Source organism: Sinocyclocheilus rhinocerous, unplaced genomic scaffold (assembly GCF_001515625.1).
Source record: "Sinocyclocheilus rhinocerous isolate Xijiao unplaced genomic scaffold, SAMN03320098_v1.1 scaffold1785, whole genome shotgun sequence".
In the NCBI taxonomy this organism is placed as follows: domain Eukaryota; kingdom Metazoa; phylum Chordata; class Actinopteri; order Cypriniformes; family Cyprinidae; genus Sinocyclocheilus; species Sinocyclocheilus rhinocerous.
Genome location: NW_015627538.1, coordinates 404,683 through 425,219, shown reverse-complemented (window position 1 = coordinate 425,219; position 20,537 = coordinate 404,683).

Here is a 20,537-nt window from a genome sequence, read left to right as displayed (position 1 = left end):
ATTGTATCATCAGGCAATAACGAAGTTATTTCAAGCTGATCCTTGCTTGAATTTATGTCATGACCTAACGTTTGTGCCTAAGGTTATCAAAATAACATTTAAGAAATGCATACAAAGTTAAAAAGGTTAGAGGCGTGATTTTATTTTATTTTTATTTTTTTATGTTTTTGAAATAAGTCTCTTATGTTCACCAAGGCTGCATATATTATATAGCTTATATAATATATTTTAAAATGTAATTTATTCCTGTGATGGCAAAGCTGAATTTTCAACAGCAATTACAACATTATCAATGTTGTAAATAAATGTGCTGCTGAATATTTTTGTATAAACCATTTCTTTCAGGATTCTTTGATGGATAGAAAGTTTAAAAGAACAGGATGTTTTAGAAACAGCAACTAATTATTACCTTCTTGTTCTATAGGCTTAAGGTCATCATTGTATCATCAGGCAATAACGAAGTTATTTCAAGCTGATCCTTGCTTGAATTTATGTCATGACCTAACGTTTGTGCCTAAGGTTATCAAAATAACATTTAAGAAATGCATACAAAGTTAAAAAGGTTAGAGGCGTGATTTTATTTTATTTTTATTTTTTTATGTTTTTGAAATAAGTCTCTTATGTTCACCAAGGCTGCATATATTATATAGCTTATATAATATATTTTAAAATGTAATTTATTCCTGTGATGGCAAAGCTGAATTTTCAACAGCAATTACAACATTATCAATGTTGTAAATAAATGTACTGCTGAATATTTTTGTATAAACCGTTTCTTTCAGGATTCTTTGATGGATAGAAAGTTTAAAAGAACAGGATGTTTTAGAAACAGAAATATTTTTGTAACGTTTACTTTTGATCAAATTAATTTCCGTGGCATGCTGAATAAAAGTAGGTGTCACAATTTCTCTCTAGGAGGAACGAGGAGACGCTGGAGTTAACACGAACATTAATCTTTAACAACATCCAAGAAAACAGCAAAACACACGTAGCAAAGGTTGACATGAACAAGTAGACCCGACAGAGACAAACTGCACAGAGGACTAAAATACGGATGATTGGGGAAACACAGGTGCATGGGATCATAATCAAACTAATTAACAAAACGAGGACAGGAACATGACCAAATAAGGGAACAGAAACAGGGGCAAAACATGACACAGACTGTCCATGATCCTGACAGTAGGTTTCTTTAAAAAAATATTACTGAGCCCACACTTTTATACGTATATGGGTGTGTGTTTTATTAAACATGATTTGTTACAAAATCTTTAACTACATGTTGTCATATGAAACATAATAATACTGATACGTTTTGCGAATATTGGCTATTGTTTTGAACGATTCATTAAAAGAACCGACTCATACGAGTCATTTACAATCGGACAACGGGCGGGCTTATGTGTTTTTGCGTGTAGCTCGCGAGGACATATCATATCAGTGGAGAGAAATATTTTCTTGCCGTTATTTTGCCCCATTTCAGCTCATCGAATATGAAATTCAGGCTGCAAACTACGTACGTTCAGGTAATTTCTGTTCACAATTCATAGCAGCGATCAATCTGTATGTTTATAATAACAAAACAAACACATAAAAAGTTATTGGTTTCCATTACAAAAGGTAATGACATTGTTTAGACAATGTTTGATATAGAAGGCTAAGATGTGATTAAAATGTTGGACTTTTCCTCACACAACACTGTAGTAGGCCTATTGCTCAAGAAGACTTGGAAAACAGCATGTGAGATTTATGAAACAGGTTTATGGTACTTTTATGGTGCTTTTTGTCTTTTTTTGGAGCTTGAAGCCCATGGTCACTGAATTGTCATTGTCCCCACTAATAAAGTGGTCCAAAGGTCACTGTGATTTTGCCAAGTAAGACATGTTCCTGGATCAACTACTTTTGTTGATCCTGGAGCAACATTACTGTCCAAAAATATAGACTAAACCCAATCCCTACCCCTAAACCTAACCTTACCCATAATTTATTCCTAAAATCAGTGTGAAATGATAGCTGATTACCAAGGGTGTACAAGCACCTAACCCTGATTGTAAGCCTAAAACAGACATTTCCTGAAAAGTTATCCCTCAATTCGGATTGGTTAATTGAAATGTTGTTCCAGGATCAACAAGGATGTTGATCCAGGAACATGTTGTACTTGGTGAAATCACGGTCACCGTGGTCCAAATCCCTCTAAAACTCACAGAAAGCCATACAGGTGTGTAGATAATGGCTTTGTTATTGGTAACTTTATTATTGTGTGCACTGTCCCGTTAATACCTGCTACAAGCAGACACGCTTATCTGATTACATGCAGTAAGCACACATACATCTCAATAATTGCAGTTCTAAGACTGCAAAATGTTGTTTTCAATACACTGAGCAGATGTAAGGAAATTGTGTGGGTCAGCTCTCAGTGGGCCTGGCCTTACCGAGGCTTGGTCTGTTTGTGCAGGCCCAGTCGTCATCTTTCCCCCCTTTCTGCATTATTCACCATGAGGTGACCAAGGGGAAGCACTCTCTCTCTCTCCTTGTCCTCCATTTGAAATGATTTTTGCCTCGCATCGAAGCACATTTCGCTTGACACAAAGACAAAGGACCTTGCACACATGTGCATCTCTTGAGTCCCTGGCAATATTAAACATTAATGCTAGCATAATTTCTGTGGTTCCCAAGGAGCCGAGGAGTGCAGGCCCACAGTCATCAGTGAGTTATGTGTTTTTCCCAATGGCGAAAAGATTGTCAAAATCAATTGTGCGCAGGGCAGTGAGACAACTCAGTGTTTAGGGCCGTGTTTAAGAGCTTAGCAGTAGGCTAGAGCAGGGATAATTGTTGCACTCTTTGGTTTTACTTAGAAAATGTTTAAACTGAAACTTAGGTGAATCTTGAGATTTTCGTTTGTCAGCAGTCATTAAATAAGAGGTTGGAAATAATCTAACTAACCATTCACAAAGGCACATTCTTAGCACCTATCAGAGGTGTGTGGTAAAATAAAATACAATAACAAAACTAAATGAAATGTTAAAAAGAATACTAAATATAATAAAAATGAAAGATAATATTTAAAAGATATATAAAAAAATGTAATTATGTTACATAAATATTTTGTACAATTTACACTCTGAAAAGAATAAGAATAGTAATCTTTTAAAACAATAAAGGTAACAAAAGGTAGCAAACAAAACAAAATCAGGTTACAGGTTTTAGAACACAAACCTTGTAGGGGTCTGCAAATATTATTCTCTGTTTTCTTGCACTACTGTTTAAACGTTTGGGGTCAGTGCAATTTTTACAGCATGTATTTGAAATAGACATCTTTTGTAATATTCTAAATGTCTTCAATGTCACTTTTGATCGATTTAGTGCATCCTTGTTGAATAAAAGTATTTCTTTCAAAGAAAAATCTTGCAGACGCCAAACGTTTTAATACTTGTGTACATATTTTATTAAACTTGAAACTGCAAAGACCATTTAAATGCATAAGAACATCGGAGAAATACAACAGCAGTTTAAAATCTACGCTGTGACTTCTGAAGGAGAGATCACTTTTAAATTATATTTGATCTATAATAAACTAAGTCATGATCCTAAAACTTAAAATTACTTAACTCAGTCAGAGCAAGCCTTTTTTTTTTTTTTAAAGATCTGTGTCTAACAAATGAAATTTCTTGTTTTTTTGAAGGAGGAAGAGGCCTGTATGTGCACATACATGATACGGTGAGTTATTCAGAGAGTTTAAAAGTATCTTTATTAATATGACATTCCACGCCAACTATTAAATCTTTTTGCCTTTTTACTCTCATCTCTCTTTAAGCAAAGTTTCTCCTTTATAGATGTGCACAAACATGTACTGAAAGAAGTCTCTTATGCTCATCAAAACATTTTTTTGATCAAATATACAGTAAGACGGTGAAATGTTATTAAAATGTAAAATAACACCATTACTCCAGTCTTCAGTGATCCTTTAGAAATCATACTAATATGCTAATTTGGTACTCAAGAAACATTACTTATTAACCATTTTGAAAACGGTTGCGCTGCTTAATATTTTGGTGGAAACCATGGTACTTTTTTTTTCCAGGATTTTTTGATGAATATAAAATTCAAAAGAACAGCATTTATTTAAAATCGGACCTTTTTGTAACATTATAAATGTTTCTACTGTCACATTTGGTAAATTTTATACATCCTTGTTGAATAAAAATATTAATTTCTTGGGGGGGAGAACGCACTGACCCCAAACTTTTGAACGGTAATGTTAATATGTGTTTATGTGCAAATATGTGCATGTTTCTTTGTGTGCAGATGAACCTGTGCATCCACCTCATGCCTTACACACGCACACCAACCGTTCTGTCAGTTCGCCAGCTGCATGAGTGAGCAGATTCTACATTTAGCCAGCCATTATTTATGTGCTGCGTAGACCCAGCCCCACCGAGCACGGCAAGACACTTTAACATCAAAGCCAAATGAGCAGGGCCTCCACTTTCCCGTAGGAACATGCTCTTTTGATTCCCTTCTATCTCTTCCCCTCTCCTCCACGCTCCCTCTCTACGTCGGGTGTTTCTCCTCACCCCAGCGCGAGCTTCCAGGGTCACCTGACGCAGAGCAGGGGCCTGCCGAGGGTTGGTCTCTCCTCCTGGGCCTGCCGTGCCTGTGAATTACAGCGCCGTTCCACGTTATTAAACATGACACTCCAGCAAGATAATGGAGGCTTTCTTCATCCCCATTTGAAATCCTAATCTCATTTCTTTGATTAATAGGCGCTGATCTGCATATCAAGGGCTCTTGTTAATTTACTCCAGCAGGGGGGGGGTAGAGCCCACTGCCGTGCCTGTGAATTACAGCGCCGTTCCACGTTATTAAACATGACACTCCAGCAAGATAATGGAGGCTTTCTTCATCCCCATTTGAAATCCTAATCTCATTTCTTTGATTAATAGGCGCTGATCTGCATATCAAGGGCTCTTGTTAATTTACTCCAGCAAAACCCCCATGGGGGGGGTAGAGCCCATATCAGTGCTCCCAGTCTCTGCCCTCCTCCTTCTCACGGTGATATGATGCATGCAGAGTGAGATGAAAGTGCTGGGGTATAAACATGGGGGCAGCGCTTCTGATATGTGAGTGATATGGTGTCTTTTTGTGGAGGCAGATCTCTTCTGGATCATCTCTGCAGGTTTCACATTCCACTCAGCGCATTATGTGAGAGAAGACAACGCCCCTCCATTCTGCTTCCTGAACATTTCAAATCGCAAGCAAGAGTGCCTTCATTTCATCACGGGCCTTCGGCAGTTTTCAAAGACCTTGCGCACATCTCCATTATTCCCTTTTATGTTATCTAGCAGTACATCTCACAGTCACTCTCTCTTCCTGTATGGAACCTCAGAACCGGCCGAACGATGATGTTACTTTATAACCTTCCCACAGATAAACAAAGTAGGCCTACATTGCGATTCTTATTTATGAGTCTTACAAACATATTTTAAAATCCAAAGTAATTTAATTCAATGTCTTGATATCACAGGCTGCCCTTGATGCAACCTTTATTAGTTACATTCAATACAATTCACACATGATATTTGTATTATAAAATATATAATAAATATATATATTTGACCCCAATCTTTTGACAGTAGTGTATTTATATTATATAGTATATATGAACAGATACATTTTAATTCAATCAAAAATTATTTAGATAAAATTAATAAATTGACCTTTTTATTTATGATATTTGTAAAGAATATTTTATTTTAGATGGACAGGGAAGATAAATTGGATGAAGACTTTTGAGAACATATTTAAGCAGATTTAAAATTTTTGCGATTTTGTCAATCTAAATGGCTTTTGTTGATTATAATGGAAGGGGGTTTTAGGGCCGGCGTAAAGATGCAGAAGAGTTCTAAAGCAGGCACTTGTCCAGCACCAGCATACTGTTGTTGGAAAAAAGGCACGTGTGACCTTTCCATCCCAGTGGAGCCATCCAGGGTATGAGATGCCTAGGGCTCCTCAACATCTGATTCCCCACCTGCAGGCCTCCACACTGGCAAGAAGGGCCAATAATAACACCCCTCACTCAAACTGGGTGATGCTGTATAGCTCAGTGGTACCCTTTTTTGTGTAGTATCTCAGTGGCGCAGCGGGGAGACGTAGCAGCATGTTAGCATGGCTGAGGAGCGGCAGTGTGAGAGCCGAAGCTTGTGAGGAATGCAGACGTGGTCGAGAGAAACTCTTCAACCGCTCTGAGACTTCCAAGCATGTGGAGAGACTGGTGGGGGAGGGAATGGGATGCTGCCTGTCTTCTCCCCCTGGAGGCTGAACTCCAATCTGAGAACCAACTATTGTTTTGTGTACCTTCATCTAGCGCACAGTGATTATCCCTCTCTTGCAGGAAATGTAACTCTTCACCTGTCAATGGTTCATCTTTCAAGTATGCCTCTGTCTGAATGCTGTCTGATTTGTTTTGGTTTTCAGGCACAGTGAAGAGAATGGGTAATGGTCAGGCAGTTGGCTGCTTTGCTGAGGGAAAGGGCCCTTGATAGCCAGATGAGACATTTATAGAACAATCGGGACAAAAGGTGTAGTTTGTGTCATTACAAAAGGATTCTTAACACTTTACCTATTGTCACTTCCATTGTGAGTATCAGAGAGCTAAGCAGCCATTAGCTCTTTTTGAAAACTGAGGCATAAACAAAGAAAATATGTACAGCTGTCTGTCCGTCTTTCACAACAAAGCACAGTTTCTATATTTCTTTTGTAAACAAAGTGCTAAAACCAATTTAACGGTATGTTTGTGTACATCATAAAGATGAAGTGTGTAATTTTAGAACCTCAAAAATAATGAAAGATTTTTTTTTAAACTTTCCCCTCGTTTGCTATTGATTGGCAAACAGATAGTCCCACCCCCAAACTCACGCCATTGGTCGAGCCAGTGTTGCTGTTGTCTCAGTCCAGGGGCCATTGGCTGAACGTTTGATGCATAATGCACACAAAATGGGAAACACTTTGGGAGTTTCAAAGTCATCATCTGATTGGTTGAATTTGTCAGGATTTCCGGAAAACGTGTGTGTCACATTTTTTAACGGTCTGACTGGAAACAAAGCCGTCTTGATGCCAAACCCCATCATTGAAGAAGAAAGCAGTCATGTTTGCAAGTTTGACAATGAGCAATTATCAGGATCAACTAAATGCTGGGTTTTCAAAATTGTTCACCATTGTTGCAGTAAACTTGCACATTGTTCTTGAATTAAAAATTGATTAGATGCACGCCAATCTGTTATCAAGCTTATCTAAACACTGGTTGCTTTGCATGTCGGTCAGATGTATTTGAATAATACTAAAATAACACTGCAGGTTAGCTCATTCTTGAGTTACTGCTAATTCATTAGCATTTGGATGTAAATTTGATTCTTGAATGTAAATTTCATTAAAATTTGTAGCAGTTGCCCAACTCCTGATAACCAACTCCTTAGCCAACTCCTGATAACCTAAGCTGAGAAATACATTTTTTTATTAAATAAAATAAAATAAAATAATAATTTACTGTAAAGATTCGTTATTATTGAAGAAAATAGCCAATGTTTATTAATTAAAGTGGTCATGAACTGCCTAATCTTATACTGTTTTCTGATGTCCACCAAGATTTTTTTACATAAAAAAATATAATTTAGATTAGAAGTAATAGGCTATTTTTTGTTCTGTTTTGACCCCCCTCATTGGAACGCTCTGTTTGAATAAAGGCAATATAGGCGTGGCGGAGTGTAGACTCGGAGTTAAACATAGCCCACTGCTATGATTGGCTAACAGTTGTTTATGTTTGACCCACTACATCCTTCACAGATGGATGCTGCTGTGTTTTAGGTTAAAACGCATAAATACTCAGTGCATATCAAACGATCTGTAATAACTGACAAAGCAATAGTGATCACGTAATGAAAACAGTTTCTCACACTTATGTGGTGCGACATCGGAGCAACTTACTTATAGTTGTCTCTACCCATAAAACTGGGATATTTTCATAAAATTACGCACTTCACCTCTAAAAGAACATTCCCCGCCATCATCATCATCCACAGGATTGCTGTTCGGTTCGCTAACATGAAAAGCAGAAGATGTTATTAAGATGCTTTTAAATGACATACAGCTTTCCTCATTCATGGCTCATAGCCAGAGGTATTATAAGGTAATTAACCAGCTAATTTCAGGAACACCTCAGAGGGACTTAAAGCCAGACAATGGCTAATTTACGGGTTAATTATTAAGATGGGGGAAAGGTAAACATCGTAAGAATCAATTTGCCAGCTCCCACTGCACTGGGGAATCCTGGGGAAATCTGCTAGAAGATACTTCACGGCAAACAAAACAACGATTGGGCTCACAGCCACAAAGCTGAAGATTGCTGTGGAATAAATGGAGGGTGGGCTCTGCTGGCATCACAATCACAATTATGTCTGCTCAGACATCAAAATCTTGAAGGTGGTGTCGTACAGCCAGGCAAAGCTGTCGCATAAAGAGGCTCCTCTGAGAACAGATGTTACAGACCAAGTGCAATGCAGCTGACAGGTTTACTTCGTAAATAATGCCAAGAGATATCTGTCGTTCCGAGATTGTGCTTTTAATCAGGCTCTTCCACAGCAGCTGAATGTTAGAAATTATAAACAGCTCTTTCATAGGCCCATTCACGTGTCATGAAGGTGGCGATGACATTGTCAAAGGAAGGTCTATTGTGGTTCTGTCTGTTTGATGATGCAAAGGCTGGCCACTTTGAGAGAAAGCCATTTTTGTAAGCTACGAGCTCTGAAATTGTGATTATAATCACATTGCAGTCTGTGAAAACCTGGCTAAGATAATTAATGGGTGAGTCTTCTGTGTGACTGGCACTCTGAGCATAAATAACCTAGAAATATTCGTAATAACTATGGTAACGGAGAAGTAATTGCTAGAAACTTCTCTTGTCTCTAAGATGTGATTGGAAGAAAAGGACGAAAAAATTAGTCCTTGCCCACAGTTAAACCTCCATTAATTGTATGCATTGTGTGCATTTATTTGTCACAAAAGACACTCTCAGTCTCTCGGGGGCCTTTCTTTCAGTCAGAATGAGGGCAATTAGCCTTAAGGCTTGTGAAATGTGTTCCTCTTGCATAAAAAAAGGAGTTAGATTTGACCAAGTGCACAGATAAAGGCTGTAAAAATTATGTCAAGTGTCAGCTTTTAAAGCTGTTCAAATGAAAGCTTCTATTGATTAAAATGTATTTCTGGAAACACATTCAAAACATTTTGTCTAGCTACATAACCAGGGCTGCGTTTCCCAGAAGCATTATAAGTTCATAGAGACTTTCGGTGCCAATGGATCTACAATCTACTTAGGCTTAAGATGCTTTTGGGAAACACAGCCCATATCTTTAAAAAAAAAAAAATCAGTCAGAGTGGGAAGACAATGTAATCACTTAACATGATGTTATATTGGGGACGGATATTTTTTAACTCTAGTGCGATTAAAATAATCTGTAACAATAATATAAAATGTATTCGATAAGTCTTGTGTGTTTCCAAATGTGATTTCTTCACATATCATCTTGTTTGAATGTGCGCCAGTATTCAAGGAACAATAAACAATGCATAAAAGGTAGGATGACCATACGGGCCATTTTTACGGGACGCATCCTTGCCAGGATTTCTATATTGCCTAAAATATCCAGGTTTTGGCTGTTTGCACTGTGCAGATCGATCGTTGTATGACATTCACGAGAGCTATAGAGAGCAGAGCAGACGGCTCCTTATGCTTTCGAATCGCTCTCGCGGTACTTTGGTGTCATTCAATGATCGGTGCGCAGCGACGCTTCAAGTCGAACGAACGAACGAACAAACGTGCGCATATTTGCATCGCTTTGATCGTTCTCTGTAGATCTCACCTTCTCACGCGCCACGATTGGTCGATTACATACAATACCTGCATGTTATTGGTCAAACTACTTTGGATGTTTTAGGCAATATAAAAATCCTGGCCAGGACGAGTCCCGTATGAACGGCACATATTGCCACCCTAATAAAACGTGATTCATGAAAAAACTCTTTTGAACCAGTTTTTTTTTTCATTGAGCCAGTTAAAAGTCAAACTGGATTGTATATTTAGTGGTGGGTTGATCAGAACTGTTCCTGAGTGACAACAGATGTTTTTGGTTATGTCAGAAATACACTCAAATATTTCACAAAAAAAACCTATTGTCTAAAGTTTAATATTACATTTATTTAGGTTCAGCTGTAAGGTTGAATCTACTGAAAGGGAAACATTGATTGGTTGACAATAAATCAGTTCCAATATGATTTCAAATATTTTCTTTATTCAAGCAAACACAAGAGGAAAACATTTATTTCAAGTATTTTTTTATGGTTTCAGTTTTTTAGTAACAAATAATAACCCCGATAAAGCATAAATGTAGATTATAGACAAACTTAGGGTCAAATTTAGTAAGTTAAAAGTAGCTAAAAAGTAGATTAATAATCAACACTTCTATTCTCTGCCACACAGGCTGGATTACAACTGAGCCCGCTGCAGTGCATTATGGGATTTCCATCTCTGCGAAGGATGTCAGGTCCTTCTGTCACTGGAACCCACATAAGGGATTCTGTCAAGCTGACTCCTCTGTAAAGCACGTCCTCGCTCAACCACACAACAACAGGTTTGAATCATGCAACAGAGCGAGGCGCTGGAATGTTGTGATTAATAAAGATATTATTCAAGCCTGCATTCTCTTTGCTCTGTACAGGCGAAGGAGAATTCCTGGCATGTGCGCGAGTGGGAACGCTCAGCATGAACGAGTGCAAGGTAGACGTGGAGAATGCCGAATGAATGGCACCATGTTGGAGGAATGGTGGCCAGAAGCACAGAGAACGAGATCACCCAGATACTGCTCATTCCTGCTCCGCCGTCGTGCACTTGGGCTATGTTGTCTATCTTTGACGTGCAGCAGTCTGTGCATGCATGAGGTACTCAAACAGCATATGTAATGGCCACCCATCACAGGACAGCTAATATTCTAATATTTTGTGGAGGAGAGGGGCCATTTTGAGGGCCTGCCGTGCCCCACCTCTCTATGGGGGACAGTGGAGGGCTTTGTTCCCCTCTCATGCTTTGCATTCCCCATGCAGCCAGGCCCATGTGCAAGGCAGAGTTCATAGAGTGGGGACAGGAGCCTTTTTCTCTTCTGCTAACTCCAGCCCCAGGCACACCTATTTAACACAAAATGAACCTACGGTTCCGGGATCCCTATAATTAAATAAGAACATCATGAGACAATGAAAGCAGAGTGGGATGCTGGAAGGTGCTGGATGAATGTTTGGGTGGGGATTAATATACGCCTGGCAGCAAGAGGGACAAATATTGTATAAGATGCTTTTGGCTTAGTGAGTATGACAGAGAATCACACATGAATGTATGGGTTACTCTGAGAACTAGCTGCTTATGGGATTGTTTTTGCAAATGTTTGGCTCCCTACATATCAATTAATTACAGTAAGGCCATAGATTCTGAAATCCTGAAGTTGCTTCATTGGCTAATGCAACACAGTTACAGATGCAATAAGTCAGAATGAAATGAATGTAGCAAAGGATCTTTTTTTAGGGTATTGTGACATCCACTCCTAAAAATAGAGATTCCTTATTGGCATCTATGGTTGCATAAAGAACCTTTAAAGGGGTCATAACAAAGTAGTTTTGCTTTCACAACGAAACACACGGCAACAACAATACTACAGCGAGAATAAAAGTTACGCCTTCTTTCTTTGCGTGAACATTTGGGTGGCGTTATGCAAATCTTCCCACATCGTGACGTAGACATGTGGGGCCGTGTTAGAACGAGCCGTTTTAGGTAGGCGTGGTTGACTTAGTCTTAGAGATTTTAGTCTTTGCAACTTTACAGATCTTCTTTATGCACCAAGAGATTGTAACACTTCAAAGAGAAAGGAAAAATTTTAATTGCATCATATGACCGCTTTAACATCCATAGAACCTTTCCATTGCACAAAAGGCTTTTTATGTTGGAAAAAGGTTCTTCAGATTATTAAAATACACTGAGAAAAACAAAGGGTTGTTTTAAAGGGATAGTTCACCAAAAAATGACAATTTTGTTGAAAAAAATTAAACATACATGGACGAATCTTTCACATTTCACATGCATTTAGATAATAACGAAGATGAATTTCATTTCATGCCAACAAACAAAGTTAGCTATAATTAGCTAGGAAAAGATGTGATTAGCTAAATAACAGCTCACTGCTGCATTTTGTAATGTGGCTACACAGATTTGACGTACAAGGTTTTTGCTTGCTTGTTCTGTCACATAGGTCTATAGTTGCCGTTCTGTGATTGGCTGATTCCTTTTCGCTGAGAGAAGAGTGGGGAGTCGCCCCCGGGCCGCTGTTGTTACCTCCATCCAAAAGAATTGGAGCAGACATTTCAGGGCTGGCTGTGCTGCAAGCTCCCTGTAGAGGATTTGTTTAATGGAAATTTGGTGTAGGCAACATCCCCCAGAGGGACACTGAGCTGTAACAAATCACAAGGACGTGCGCAGAAATATGACATTTTACCCGCCACTGGCATCACTAATCATTAACACCATGATGTAGTGTATACACACACACACACACACTGTCGAAACAGCCTGTGAGTGCGCACACCTGCTCTTGCCTCCATTTTGTGCCGCACATTAACGTGCAAGCAAAAGCCCTGACTGCTTTATCAGAATGCTTGAGGCACTGATGATTAATCTAAACAATTTGAAGCTGAGCTGCTGGTGGTGTTGTGCTGTTATCATATCCATTTTAATCATACAATAATACTCAAAATAGATGTGTACTCAGTGGCTTTGTTCTGAAATCTAGTGAGCTGCCTTGCAGACTACATAGACAGCTGCCTTCTAAGGCAGCACCCTAACTTAAAGGGGAGCTCATAAGTGAATGATTTGGAAGACTCTACGTAGGCAACTCAACTTTTACCAACAGTTCTATTTCAATATAAGAAATGCAAGAGGAACAATACAATGCAATACTTTAAAAATAGAAATATGCATAGCATGCAGGTAACATTTTGGATAAAGTATTTATTTAAATGAAAAATGTAAGAAAAATGTATAAAAGAAACTAAAAATATTTATTTTTAAACACATAACAACATAAAATTAACTTAAATTAAATTAAGTAATATTAAATGAATTATAAGCTTTAATTTTATAATCAGCATTTCTCAAGATTTTTGCAATGCAGTACACCCTTTTGGAGCAGCCTTTGCAACTTTATAAACATAAATATATTTAACATACATGCACAAATTTTGAAAAATACTAAATCATAAATACATTTTATTAATACATAAAAATATTTATTTATTTATTTAATTAAAAGAAAAACATTATTAAGTAATGCAACTAAATAAAATATATTTATTGACTATTTTATAGCATTTTAATTTTAATTTTAATTTTTTATTTTTTACTGTTGAATGAATTAAAAGTATTTTTATTTAATCAATATTTCTCTTCAGCTTCATAATTATGGGAGGCTGTTTATTTCAATGAATTCAATTAAATCTTTAATATATATATATATATATATATATATAATTTTTATTGATGCTTTTTACAGAATGAATTAATAGTACCGGTATTTTTATAATCAACAGTTCTCTTTCTTCAGCTGCACATTTGTTGCAATGCATTATGGGAGGTTGCATAATCAAGTCGCCTACCTTTTGGAACAGCTATTTTGTCTTTTGCACCCCAATGAGGCCTTAAAACGCTGCCTACGGTGGCAGTTCACTAGGTTTTGGAACAGAGCTAATATGTTGCATGCACCATAAAGCTAATGCGAGGAAGGAGGGGAAGAGATCAGATTAAGCCAAGGGGTGAAACACCAACAGCGTTGGCCAGTCTGTTGGGGAAGTTAAGGGTGGAGGAGGCAGCTTTGCACAGAGACAGTGGGCGGGTGAAAGTGTCTGATGTAGACAGGAAATATTTATTTATTTATTTAATTAAAAGAAAAACATTATTAAGTAATGCAACTAAATAAAATATATTTATTGACTATTTTATAGCATTTTAATTTTAATTTTAATTTTTTATTTTTTACTGTTGAATGAATTAAAAGTATTTTTATTTAATCAATATTTCTCTTCAGCTGTCTGATGTAGACAGGAATGAGCTCCGACAGCTCCACTAAGGACAGAGGAAGGAGCTTATTTCATGGCTGATTTGTTTTAATATCTGGAGCAACAGCAGGAGAGTGTGGGATAGAGGCGCGGAGCGAGGGATCGAAAGCAGCGGAGGAGTGCAGGTCCAGGGGAGAGCTGTAAAAGGAGAGGAAGAAAGGGAGATTGTACGGAACTGAGGAGACATGATAGGGTATGGAAACAAAAGGGGGAGGACTAAGTGTTGCCAGATGGTCAAGGCCAGTGAGAACATGCAAAAGAACTTTGAGAAAGAGAAAGAGCTGCAGCTCTGAGGAACCATACGCACTTTCCTGCTACACAGTATGCAAAAAGCGTGTCAAATGAGTAGCATGTCCGAATATTCATGATGCAGTAGGCGAACAAAACCCGGATGACATAATGCATCTGCTGAGATTCTGAAGTGTTCATCCAGTGGATGTTGTACTTTAAAAAATGTCTTCACTGAACATACTAAGTACATACTCACCTTGTTATACAATGCCCTAAATGTATGTATTTTGTTGTGAAGAAAAAGTGTTTAGTTTTACATGTATAGCAGAAGAGAAAGTTTTGGGACATACTTCCATGTCATAATTGCATCTGAACTGGCCTGTCAAACATCTTGTCACACGTATAATGTCCTCATATACACACTCATTTTCACTCCTTTTAACTAAAAATGACAAAAATATACAACAAAATGACTAAATGCAGGCAATATGAGCTATTAGAGTGTGCACATATATACATATATATGCAGCGTTAAAGGGAAAGTTAACCCAAAAATGAAAATTCTGTCATCATTTACTCACCATCAAGATGTTCCAAACCTGTATGAGTTTCTTTCTTCTGTTGAACACAAAAGAAGATATTTTGCTGGCCAAACAATTGACGATAGCCAATGACTTAGCAGCCATAGTATTTTTTTCCGTCCAATGGAAAACCATGGCTACTGTCAACTGTTTGCTTACCAACAATCTTAAAAATATCTTCGTTTGTGTTCAACAGAAGAAAGAAACCATACAGGTTTGGAACAACATGATGGTGAGTAAATGATGACAGAATTTACATTTTTGGGTGAATTAAGATTCACCCAATCTGGTCACATTTGCCGTTATTCAGGAACTTTTTGTGGACAAAATCCAGTCATTTCAATAGGAGTCCATGCAATCTGGAATTTCATGTGAGGGGGGAAAAGCAACCCAAAGCAAATTTCAGAACGGTTTCAAGTTCAAGTTGGTCACACAAAGATCTGCTGCACTGATCAACAGAAAGCTGCTTGGTTTGAAAGTAACTTATGTGTGAGAAGTGCTTCATACATCACTACACTATTGAAGATAGAAAATTGACTTTTTTTTGCACCTTTAGTCCGTTTTTGTGACCGCACCTTTAGTCCTTTAAATGAATAGTTCACCTAAAAATGAAAATTCTGTCATCATAACGTTATTTCTTCTGCAGAACATAAAAGAAGATTTAGATATTTCCCCACACAATGAAAGTGAATGGGGTCCAACACCATTCTTTAGAATATCTTCTTTTGTGTTCTGCAGTAGAAACTGCAACAGGTTTGGAATTACATGAAGGTGTGTAAACGGTGGCAGGATTTTCCATTTTTGCTGAACCATTCCTTTAAAAAAGGACGTGACAAAACATCTGTCATGGACATCAAACGCCTTGCTCACCTTTCTAGTCTGAGGTGTAAGCACAGGAGGACCGGCTGGAGGTTTGACAGTGGCAGGAAGCTGTCTGAGAGGGCTTTACCTCTAAAGCTATACACTTTGGAGGCGTGACTTTCAGCGAGGAACATACTGGAGCTGCGGTGAAGAACTTGAAAGAATCCAGAGCATGTAAGAGGTGAGAAGTTCAGACATGACTGATGATCTTCCTCTCCCAATTTCCAGTGCCTTTTATTTCTTATTGAATCCACACAACGTTCGCTTTTCAAAATGTGCACAAATATGTCGATATTTACCACTTCAGAAATAAGTGTGGAACTACTTGAAATTCAAAACTGTCCTTGTGTTTTCTAGCCTCTTATCGCAGCGCATGTTAATTATCCTTCTGTTTTAGTATGTCGAAACAGCCCTCAGAACCTTCAGAGCTCTTAGTCCCTGAGCATTGTTCACAGCAAACGACATGAAATTCACTTCGCCTCTCCATCGTTTTGTTTCCCAGGAAAGTGAGCCTTTCTAAAGCCATTTGGAGAATGTAAGTGCCCATCTTCCTTTATGTGTGGCAGTTTGGAGGTGGGCATAAAGTATGTTGGGGAAAAGCCAAAGTGACATGCTTGTTCGAAAGGAGTACTTGAACATACTCCAAAAACAAAGAGCAACGTCACACGCCGCAGTCCCGTCCCTCTGATTTGAAGGCTGGCTGGTGTCATTGGCTACAGCGTACATTTATAGTGCTCTTGTCTATTTGGCAGCCGTTCTCTTCCTCCATCGTGACAGCTGGTTGTCATGGCACCTGTTGCGGTGCTTGGTGCCAAATTATTGTTGCCGTTGATTGGTGACATCACTGCTTTCATCTTCATCTCCGAAGTGAGGCTGAGCGGAGGACGCTTTCAAATCAAAAGCTGGGGAGTGACTTCTGGAATCAATCTGACCCCATTCTGAATTCAGGGCTCATCCCCTCTCATCATTATTAGTGACAACACAGATCTGGAGCCCTACGTGTGTGTGTGTGTGTGTGTGTCACAACACTGCAGAGAAAGAGGTTGTTTTATTCCAAACTATTCCTCTATTGAGGGGCACGGAAATTATTCAATTCAAGAATAGCTTCCATTCAAGACTTTTTCGGGATGTTTTCCACTGTACGCCATTGCTCTTGGCCTCCGGGGTGTGTTGGACAAGTTTTAAGAGCTGAGTCACATCACTGTCACATTTGGACACATGATTCTTTTCTTTCTATTGAGTAGAGGAGTTCAGGGTAAGATGTGTCACCCCTTGTTACTAGGAACTGTTCACAAAATAAAGCGGCAGCAGTGCTTTTAGCAAATGGGTGAATGTTATGGGGAAGTTTTTTTTACATTTCAACATAATTTAAGATTCATCTTTATATAACTGTATAATTTATATAAAAAGGATATGTGTGTGTTTTGAATAGTGTAAGGTTTCTTACTACTTTTAATCAACTTTTCAATTTCACTCGTTTATTTCAGTGGTCCTGCCGTGTGACACAAATTCTCAAGTACAAATTTTACAAGTTTGCAAAATGCTGTTTAGTCTGCGCCAATTGCCTCGTGAGCAGCGCACCAACATATAGCGCCATTGCACTTCAGGCGTCCCAAGTTCAAATCCCGGCTCAAGGACCTTTCCTGATCATCTCTCTTCCGCTTCACTTCCTATCAGCTCTACACTGTCCTATCGTGTTTTTTAAAAAAAAGGCAAAAACGCCAAAAAAAAACGAATTATGCTGTTTAATGAAGTTTAACAGTTAATATTTGACCTTCAAGTCCATCGATTTAATTGATGTTATCTACATAAATTCAAAACATAATGAAAACAACTGTAAGAATCAACTAAATAGTGTCACACTGCAGGATAGAAAAAAATGCACACAGTAGGTGTGTCCAAAGAAATGCCTGTCTAAAAATCAGACTTTGAGTCTGAAAGATGAAAAATGCTGACTCCACAGGCAGCATACAGAGGTAAGAAGGCAACAAGGCACATCTGGTCTGAGATACCTTCAACTGATTGATGTTTGAAAGCAGCATAGATGTATTTTTCACTGCCTGTGATGTACCACTATCATGTGTGTTCGAATTTCATGACAGTTTAGCTAAAAAATAAAATGGCATCTGAAAGATTTGGTTCATGGGCAGTTTGTCTGTAATATGTTTTTAAAGTACTTTTTTTTCGACATTTCTAGCAGTATTGCAGTAATTAATTAGTAATAATTTGTTAATACTGCCTCGGAAGTCTGTCCAAAATCAGTTTCAGGAGGTACATTCATGCACAAATGCTTCCTAAGCTTTCATGACTTTCTTTAAGGATTTTTTTTTTTTTTTGGATGAAATAAACAGCCATATTTTTATAGAGTCATCTTGTAGACTCAAATGACATAATACTTTATTTTCCATTTGATTTGATTCTTTAATTTGTTTATCACTAGGGGCCATATAGATACCTTTATGTTCTAAATTTTCAAAATTGTAAAATGAAATTCAGACATATTGAGAAAGTTGATAATTGAAGTAAAAGTAAACATGATTTCCTATGATTTCCCATTACAACATTAGTTTTTCAGACAACATATCTGTTATACTATTGAGTTATTTATAGACACTTTATATTTTCAGCTAGTATGAATGTTGCAAATAAACACCTGTGTGGCTCATCAAAACAGTAAAAAGGTAAGAAGTGTTTCCATTGGCAAGTGTGTGTGCACAGTAGATGTGTGTGTCACACTTTGGACAGCTCTCTCTAAACTCAGTGTCTGAGCTGCTCCAGTTAGCTAATGGTCCCTGCAATGTGTTCCCTCAGTGGTGCCATTACTCTGCATTCCACATGGCTGGCGCACTAATAAACAAACTGTGAAATGCATTAAATTCCGCAGAGAAATTTGCTGGGACAAAACGTACCCTCTTTTCAGAGGTATTTAGATTTCTTTTATTGTGACTTTCTAACCGAGAGGTTTTTTAATTGTCCGTGAGTGGAAACGCAGTGAGCCCAATCATTTCTCCTCTGCTTTGTAAACAGATCTGTTAAAATCTCTTGAAAAGCGTGAAATGACTGCACCACCGGTAACCTCCTCTAAATGCGCCTGTGCTCTCTATCTTCTGGTCGGAGGCTTGGCTCCTCTGTCTACACATCCCTCTGTTTATTGTTGGAGGAGATCTCCATTTGTCAGTCTGGCACTTGGTTTACCCTTACACTAGAAGAGGGGGGGGGGGTCACTGTTCATGACCAGAGAACAGGTCATGAACAGTGTGTGATAAAACAGCTGTGCCTCGCCAGTGCTAGTATCCTAATCAGTCTCAAAGCTGCCATGATCATATAAAGAGAGACACTGTCCACATGAAGATGGACAATGGATCTCTCATGAACAATGTATTCATGGAAAATGTCGGATGTTTTAGCAGAGTTATTCTAGTAAAGTATAGCAGGCTAGCTTATGTTGCATATAATGATCTCAAGCAATGAAATTACACACACACACACACACACTCACATACTACCTTTCAAAAGTTTGGGGATAGTAAATTTTTTTTTAGAAATGTGTTGTTTTTGAAAGTTTTTAAAGTGTCCTATGCTCACCAAGGCTACATTTATTTGATAAAAATACAGTTAAAACAGTAATAGTGTGAAATATTAAAACTATTTAAACGTATTTTAAAATTTAATTTATTCCTGTGATGGGAGGCAGAATTTTCAGCAGCCATTACTGCAGTCTTCATTGTCACATGGTCCTTCAAAAATCATTCAAATATGCTGAATTTGTGCTTAAGAAACATTTATTATTATCAGTGTTGAAAAGTTTATTCATTCATTCATTTTTTTTCTGGAAACCATCATAGATTTTTTTTCAGGATTCTTTGATGAATAGAAGTTCAAAACAACAGCATTTATTTAAAAAAAAATGTCTGTGCTGTCTATACTTACTATGATAAATCTTAATTTTATTAAGATATTTATTTATAAATATATTATGTAAATAACATTTTGTCATAAACAATTTCAGAACATTGTTTATCGTTTTCCTCACTGATATAGGAAAAAAGTTAAGCGCCACCTATGATTATAATTTTAAATCAGACAAGTGACAAACTACCTGAATTAATTGGATCAATTCAATCATATCTGTCCTGCGATTAAAATCTTGCACCACACTATATACCTCCCCTGTTGCATCTAATGGGGAGTGGCTTTATGAAGAGAATTAAATAGCATAAACGAATGACCTTTTTTTCTTTCCTCTCTCAATTAAGGAGATGAGTCTACATTCCACCCTGCAGCCCTCCACCATAAGAGTGTCTATCTGGAAGTGAACTGAGTGGTCTTGGCAGGATGCTGAGATAGATGGACATCACTTATTCTGGAAACCCATCTCGCAGAAGTCTACAGTGAAGAAAAGAGATGATGATGAATGGACCAGTTACACCAAGTCAAGGCATTTCCTTTTGGGTCGTTCACAACAGCAGGGCTGAAGCGCATGTAAGTGTATATGTGTGCGCATGTTTAATGGCGTTCAGGAGGGAGGGCTTATGAAAGATATGTGCTCATATCTCTAATTAGAAAGACTGATGAGGGCTGACACACCATGCCTGCCTCATGTTATCAGTCATTAGTGAGAGTGCACCAGATTATGTGGGCCATGACCTATGTAATGCTGAATTA